The sequence below is a fragment of the Lolium perenne genome, chromosome 3 (assembly GCF_019359855.2).
Source record: "Lolium perenne isolate Kyuss_39 chromosome 3, Kyuss_2.0, whole genome shotgun sequence".
Taxonomy (NCBI): Eukaryota; Viridiplantae; Streptophyta; class Magnoliopsida; order Poales; family Poaceae; genus Lolium; species Lolium perenne.
Genome location: NC_067246.2, coordinates 243,762,468 through 243,769,089, shown reverse-complemented (window position 1 = coordinate 243,769,089; position 6,622 = coordinate 243,762,468).

Here is a 6,622-nt window from a genome sequence, read left to right as displayed (position 1 = left end):
AAACTAGGAACCCCAGAAGTTCTCCTGCTGGGACGCCAAAAGAACACTTCGTCGGGTTCAACTTCAGGCAGAATTTGTCGAGGTTGTCAAAAGTTTCTTTGAGGTCCTCGATCAGCGTTGCCCCCTTTTTTGACGTTATGACGACATCATCGATGTATACTTGCACGTTTTTCCCGATCTGTGTCGCTAAACACTTCTGCATCATCCTCTGATATGTTGCTCCCGCATTTTTTAGACCAAAGGGCATTGTCTTGTAGCAGAACACGCCGTAAGGTGTAATAAACGCTGTTTTGGCTTCATCATCTTCTTTTAATCTGATCTGGTTATAACCAGAGTATGCATCCAAAAAGGAAAGACGTTCACAGCCTGCCGTGGAGTCGATGATTTGATCGATCCTTGGGAGGGGAAAGTGATCCTTAGGACAATGTTTATTGAGACACGTAAAGTCGACGCACATGCGAAGGACTGTCGTGTGTTTCTTCGGCACCATCACAGGGTTAGCTACCCATGTGGCTTCTGTAGATATCTCTTTGATAAAACCAGCCTCCTCAAGTCGATTTATTTCGATAGCATGGCTTTGCGGTTTGGTTCCAACGCCGCAAAGGTTGTTTGATTGGTCTCGCTATGGATCCAAGTTTAGGTGGTGCTCGGCAAGTTCCCTGGTACTCACTGGCATGTCAGCTGGACACCATGCGAAGATTTTCCAGTTCTCACGGAGGAACTTGACGAGTGCGCTTTCCTATGCGATATCCATGTCGTTTGCGATAGATGTCGTCTTTTTTGGGTCTGTCGGGTGAATCTGCACTTCTTTTGAATTTTTCTCGGTATTGAAAGTTGATTCTTTGTTTGTCCTTCCAACGTCCTGGCGATGCGTCGTAATCAGTCATGCTTTTTGACTCCAAGTACTCAGCTTGCATCCCGAAATTTTCTGACAGCCGGTGAAAGTCCTTATCGCACTTATCGGCTAAGGCAAAGCTTCCGTTGACGGTGATTGGTCCCTTTGGTCCAGGCAACCTCCACAGCAGGTATGTATAGTGTGGTACCGCCATAAACCTAGCATATGCTGGTCGTCCCAACAGAGCGTGGTATTGCGACGGAAAATCCACGACTTCAAATTCGAGCCTCTCGATTCTATAATTTTCTCGGGTCCCAAACTGAACGTCAAGATTGATCTTCCCCAATGGATAACTTGGTTTCTCCGGTGTGATGCCGTGGAACCTTGTGTCTGTTGGTTTCAAGTTTGCTAAGGATATGTTCATCTTCCTCAATGTATCTGCATACATAAGGTTTAGGCTGCTGCCGCCATCTATGAACACTCGAGAGACATCAAATCCCGCGATAAGCTTCTTTGGCGTAATAAGTGCTGACTGCCCTGGTAGAGGAACTTGCTGCGGATGATCTGCTATGGTGAAGCCAATATCTTGTCCTGACCAATTAAGATACTCAACTGTTGGTGGAGGCATTTTTTCTGCCATAAACACCTGTCGTGAGATTACTTTCTGAGCTCTATTGGACGGCCTTCCCTTCTGAATCATCGACACCGCTCCGTTGGAGTTAGGATCAACATAAGGTGGTGGTGTAGGTGCTGCCGCTATTCTGAGCTGATGCCGATTGTCGTCTGTAATCGCGGGAGGAGGCGGCAAGTGAATCTCGCTTCTGGGTTCCCGAGGATTTCTCTGTATTGCTCGCGCGTTAGCGTTTTCTGCATACCGCAACATTGCCTGAAAATTTCGACAGTCTTTCTGCAGGTGCCCTGACTGTCTTTTACCGTTGCTATCGAGGAAAAAGTGCATCTGACACGGTCCATTCATCATCTCTTCAGGGGACACAAAAGGCCTTGGGAATCTAGGCCCGCTATTTTGCCTGTTGCGTGAATCATCCCTGTTATCACCTCGCTGCTCATTGCTTCTCTGATAATCATCTCTGTTGCTTCCTCATGTGTTTGCCCGAAAGCCTGCCGAAATTTGCCCTGGAGCATCATAGTTCGGATACTGCCGAGGAAATCGTCGCCTTGGTTGATAGTTTCGATCGCGGTCCTCCTCTGGTGACCTGTGCCGTTTGTTGTGGATAGCATCTTCTCCATCTGCCCATCTGTTTGCTATCTCCATTAACGCGGATACTGTCTTTGGATTGGTCCTTCCCAAGTCCTCGACAAAATCTCCACGCCTAATTCCTGCGACAAACGCATCTATTGCTCTCTCGTCAGATATATTTTCTGCCGAGTTTTTGATGATATTCCACCTTTGGATATACTTTCTCATTGGCTCGTCTGGCTTTTGTCGACATGCTCTCAACTCCTCTAACGACGCAGGTTTTTTGCACGTGGATCTGAAGTTCTTGACGAACACATCCTCGAAACTTTCCCAGCTTCGATGGGATCCTGGAGTGAGTTTCTTTATCCAAGATCGTGCGGCTCCACTCAAATGCACCTGGATGCTTTGCATAGCTGTTGCCCTGGTTCCTCCTGTGAGCTTCACCGTCTCCAGATAGTCGACTAGCCAATCCTCTGGATCTTGAAGGCCGTCGAACTTTTTGAAATTATCGGGTAACTTGAATCCTAAGGGGACTCGAGTTTTTCGGACTCTCCTCGTGAAGCATGGTAAGCCGCACATATCTTCATCGTTAAGCTCTGGAGATTGCCGATGATCCCTTCTGCTTTGCCGCGCTCTGTCGACCCTTGCTTGTGCTGCTGTGTCTCTTGTTCCACTTGGTCCTTCAGGTGCTGCCGCTGTTGCTGCTGCAGGTCGTGGACTATTTTGCCTTGCCGCTCCTTCGGGAGGCGTTGATACAAACGCTGTCCCCATAGCTCCAACTCTGCTACCGCCATATTGTACAATGTTTCCCTTGGATCACCCGGAGGTGGTTTAGATGCAAGGATAAAAGCATGTGTCGCCATATACCCAGCTTACGGTGTCTTAGGGATGATGTTTCCTCTTGTATCTATCGACATGAAGGACATGTCGAGGTTTTGGACCAAGTGTTCTCTTTACGCCGGGTATGTGTTGCAGCCTTGATCTTGCTCTGTTCCGCGCCTCCCTGTGGCTATCACCCGAAGTTCTAGATTGTCGACTTAGATCTGCCCTTCTCCTGCTGGATGCAGAAGCTGCCTCCTTTCTCCTGTTCAACTCAGCTGTCTGTTTTTCCAATTCCCTGGCAGCTCGTGCGAGCCTATATTGATATGCTTGTAATTCCTCTGGTGTGGCCGTGGTAGCCATTGGTTCTGTACCGTTCATAGCTCTCGCGGCTCTGTCCCACGCTGCTTGTGAAAGTTGAACTCTATCTCGCGGCTCTGGCCCAACGTATTTGTTGCCCAGGCCTTGTCGCAGATTGGAGGGATCGACGTATGGATTTCCCAGATCGTCGAAAGCCTCAGATGTTTCCTCTTGATCTTCAATGGCATAAATCTGATGATACTTTGTACTCAGATCTATGTTGGGTTTGGTGACATCATCGTTGAGATTGATGAAGACCTTGCCCACTGTGATAGATTTGTCGATGAAGTTATAACTGTCGACATCGCTTGAGCCATCGCTTATATATGAGTCCGCAGATGACTCAAACGACATGTCGTTGAAGATCTTGGCGAGTTTCTCTCTTGCTCTGGTGCTGACGTAGCGTGTCGCCGAAGTTTCTTCTTCTCCTGACTCGGTTGATGATGCATAGTTTGAAAAATCGGAATCGACCGCCGACGATCCCGATGAATTCGGAATTTCGACACGATACGATCCCTCCTTCTCGACGCGAAAGTGAAACCTTCCGAACGTCATCTCCATGGGCTCCGCCAGATACGCATATGCATCCAAACGGGAGGGTGGGTGAGGAACAAAATCGACAAGACCAGCAGCGATCTGTTTACCTCGATCCATTGTGTTGCTTGCGGTTGACGATGTCGAAGATCTTGAACGTGCCATCGAGATCAGATCCTTACGCCTCTAGTTCCCACAGACGGCGCCAATTGACAAGGTATCAACTTGTCAATGCCTATGGATTGTAGGCTAGGGTTTAGTTGGAAGTAGAGGGTAAGTAGATCTCGAAGGTTTTAGCCGAAAAGTACTCGACGATTGTGAAAACTAGGGTTTGTAGATAATGATTCGATTATTTCTTCGTCCCTCGACTCCCCCTTTATATAGGAGGTGGAGCCGAGGGATTCGTGCTATACAAGTTACAGAGTCCGGGACGGTTTCTAACTCATCCCGCCAGATTACAAATAACACTTCCTACTACAACTCTTAACTTTCCTTAATATATCTTGGGCTCCCGAATCTTCTTATTCTTCGGGTAGTGGGCCTTCAGTAAACCCCGGGTACTATCTTCGGCAGGCCCATTTGGGATGCCTATGTCACCCAACATGCTGTTTATCTTATGGGAGAGACACCTCTAGTGAACTGTGGACCCCGGTCCTATTCTTTACATCGCATACAATCTACTGCAATACTGTTTTACTGTTTTCTGCAAACAATCATCTTCCACACAATACGGTTAATCCTTTGTTACAGCAAGCCGGTGAGATTGACAACCTCACTGTTTCGTTGGGGCAAAGTACTTTGGTTGTGTTGTGCAGGTTCCACGTTGGCGCCGGAATCTCTGGTGTTGCGCCGCACTACATCCCGCCGCCATCAACCTTCAACGTGCTTCTTGACTCCTACTGGTTCGATTAAACCTTGGTTTCTTACTGAGGGAAACTTGCCGCTGTGCGCATCACACCTTCCTCTTGGGGTTCCCAACGGACGTGTCAACTACACGCATCAGGGCTGCGGCCAAGGGTGGCAAGGTGTCGCCGGCCCCTCCCCTATGCTCCTCATTATATAGGTGGAAATCCCCAAGAGTTGTAGTCCAAGTCTTAGAATAAGACCCCAACAACAAAACCTCCCAAAAGTGGGAAACCTACTCAAGGGGGAGTCCTACTCAAGGTGGGGCTCCCACCTTTCCTTGAGGTGGGTTGGCCGGCCACCTATGGTGGAGCCCACCTGGGACTCCTCCCCTTAGGGTTTGGCCGGCCATGCAATGTGGAGTCCCTCCGGGACTCCACTTTCCATGGTGATTTCTTCCGAACTTTTCTAGAACCTTCTAGAACCTGCCATAAATGCATTGGATCATTTCCAAACTTGGAATATGACTTCCTTTATATGAATCTTATTCTCCGGACCATTCCGGACCTCCTCGTGATGTACTGGATCCCATCCGAGACTCCGAACAAAATTTCGAACTCCATTCCATATTCCATATCTACTTAAACGACATCAAACCTTAAGTGTGTCACCCTATGGTTCGCGAACTATGTAGGCATGGTTGAGACTCTCTCCGACCAATAACCAATAGCGGGATCTGGAGATCCATAATGGCTCCCACATATTCAACGATGACTTTAGTGATCGAATGAACCATTCACATACGATACCGATTCCCTTTGTCACGCGATATTTTACTTGTCCGAGGTTTGATCATCGGTATCTCTATACCTCGTTCAACCTCGTCTCCGACAAGTACTCTTTACTCGTACTGTGGTATGTGGTCTCTCATGAACCATTCATATGCTTGCAAGCTAATTAGACAACATTCCACCAAGAGGGCGCAGAGTATATCTATCTGTCATCGGGATGGACAAATCCCACTGTTGATCCATATGCCTCAACTCATACTTTCCGGATACCTAATCCCATCTTTATAACCACCCATTTACCCAGTGGCGTTTGATGTAATCAAAGTATCCTTCCGGTATAAGTGATTTACATGATCTCATGGTCAAAAGGACTAGGTAACTATGTATCGAAAGCTAATAGCAAATAGAACTTAATGGCGTGATCATATGCTACGCTTAATTGGGTGTGTCCATTACATCATTCATATAATGACATAACCTTGTTATTAATAACATCCAATGTTCATGATCATGAAACTATGATCATCTATTAATCAACAAGCTAGTTATACAAGAGGCTTACTAGGGACTCCTTGTTGTTTACATAACACACATGTATCAATGTTTCGGTGATACGTCTCAAATGTATCTATAATTTCTTATGTTCCATGCTACTTTTATGATGATACTCACATGTTTTATACACACTTTATGTCATTATAATGCATTTTCCGGCACTAACCTATTGACGAGATGCCGAAGAGCCAGTTGTTGTTTTATGCTGTTTTTGGTTTCAGAAATCCTACAAAGGAAATATTCTCGGAATTGGACGAAATCAACGCCCAGGGTCTTATTTTTCCACGGAGCTTCCAGAAGACCGAAGGGGATACGAAGTGGGGCGACGAGGCGCCCAGACCACAGGGCCGCGTGGCCTGGGTGGGGCCCGCGTCGCCCTATGGTGTGGGGCCCTCGTGCCTCCACCAAAGCTGCCCTTTCGCCTACATATACCCTCCGTCGCGAAAACCCTATTACCGAGAACCACGATACGGAAAACCTTCCAGAGACGCAGCCGCCGCCAATCCCATCTCGGGGGATTCAGGAGATCGCCTCCGGCATCCTGCCGGAGAGGGGAATCATCTCCCGGAGGACTCTTCATCACCATGTGACATAGGCATCCCCAATGGGCCTACCAAAGGTGGTACCCGGGGTTTACTGAAGGCCCACGACCCGAAGGATAAGAAGAATCGGAAGCCCAAGTTGCTA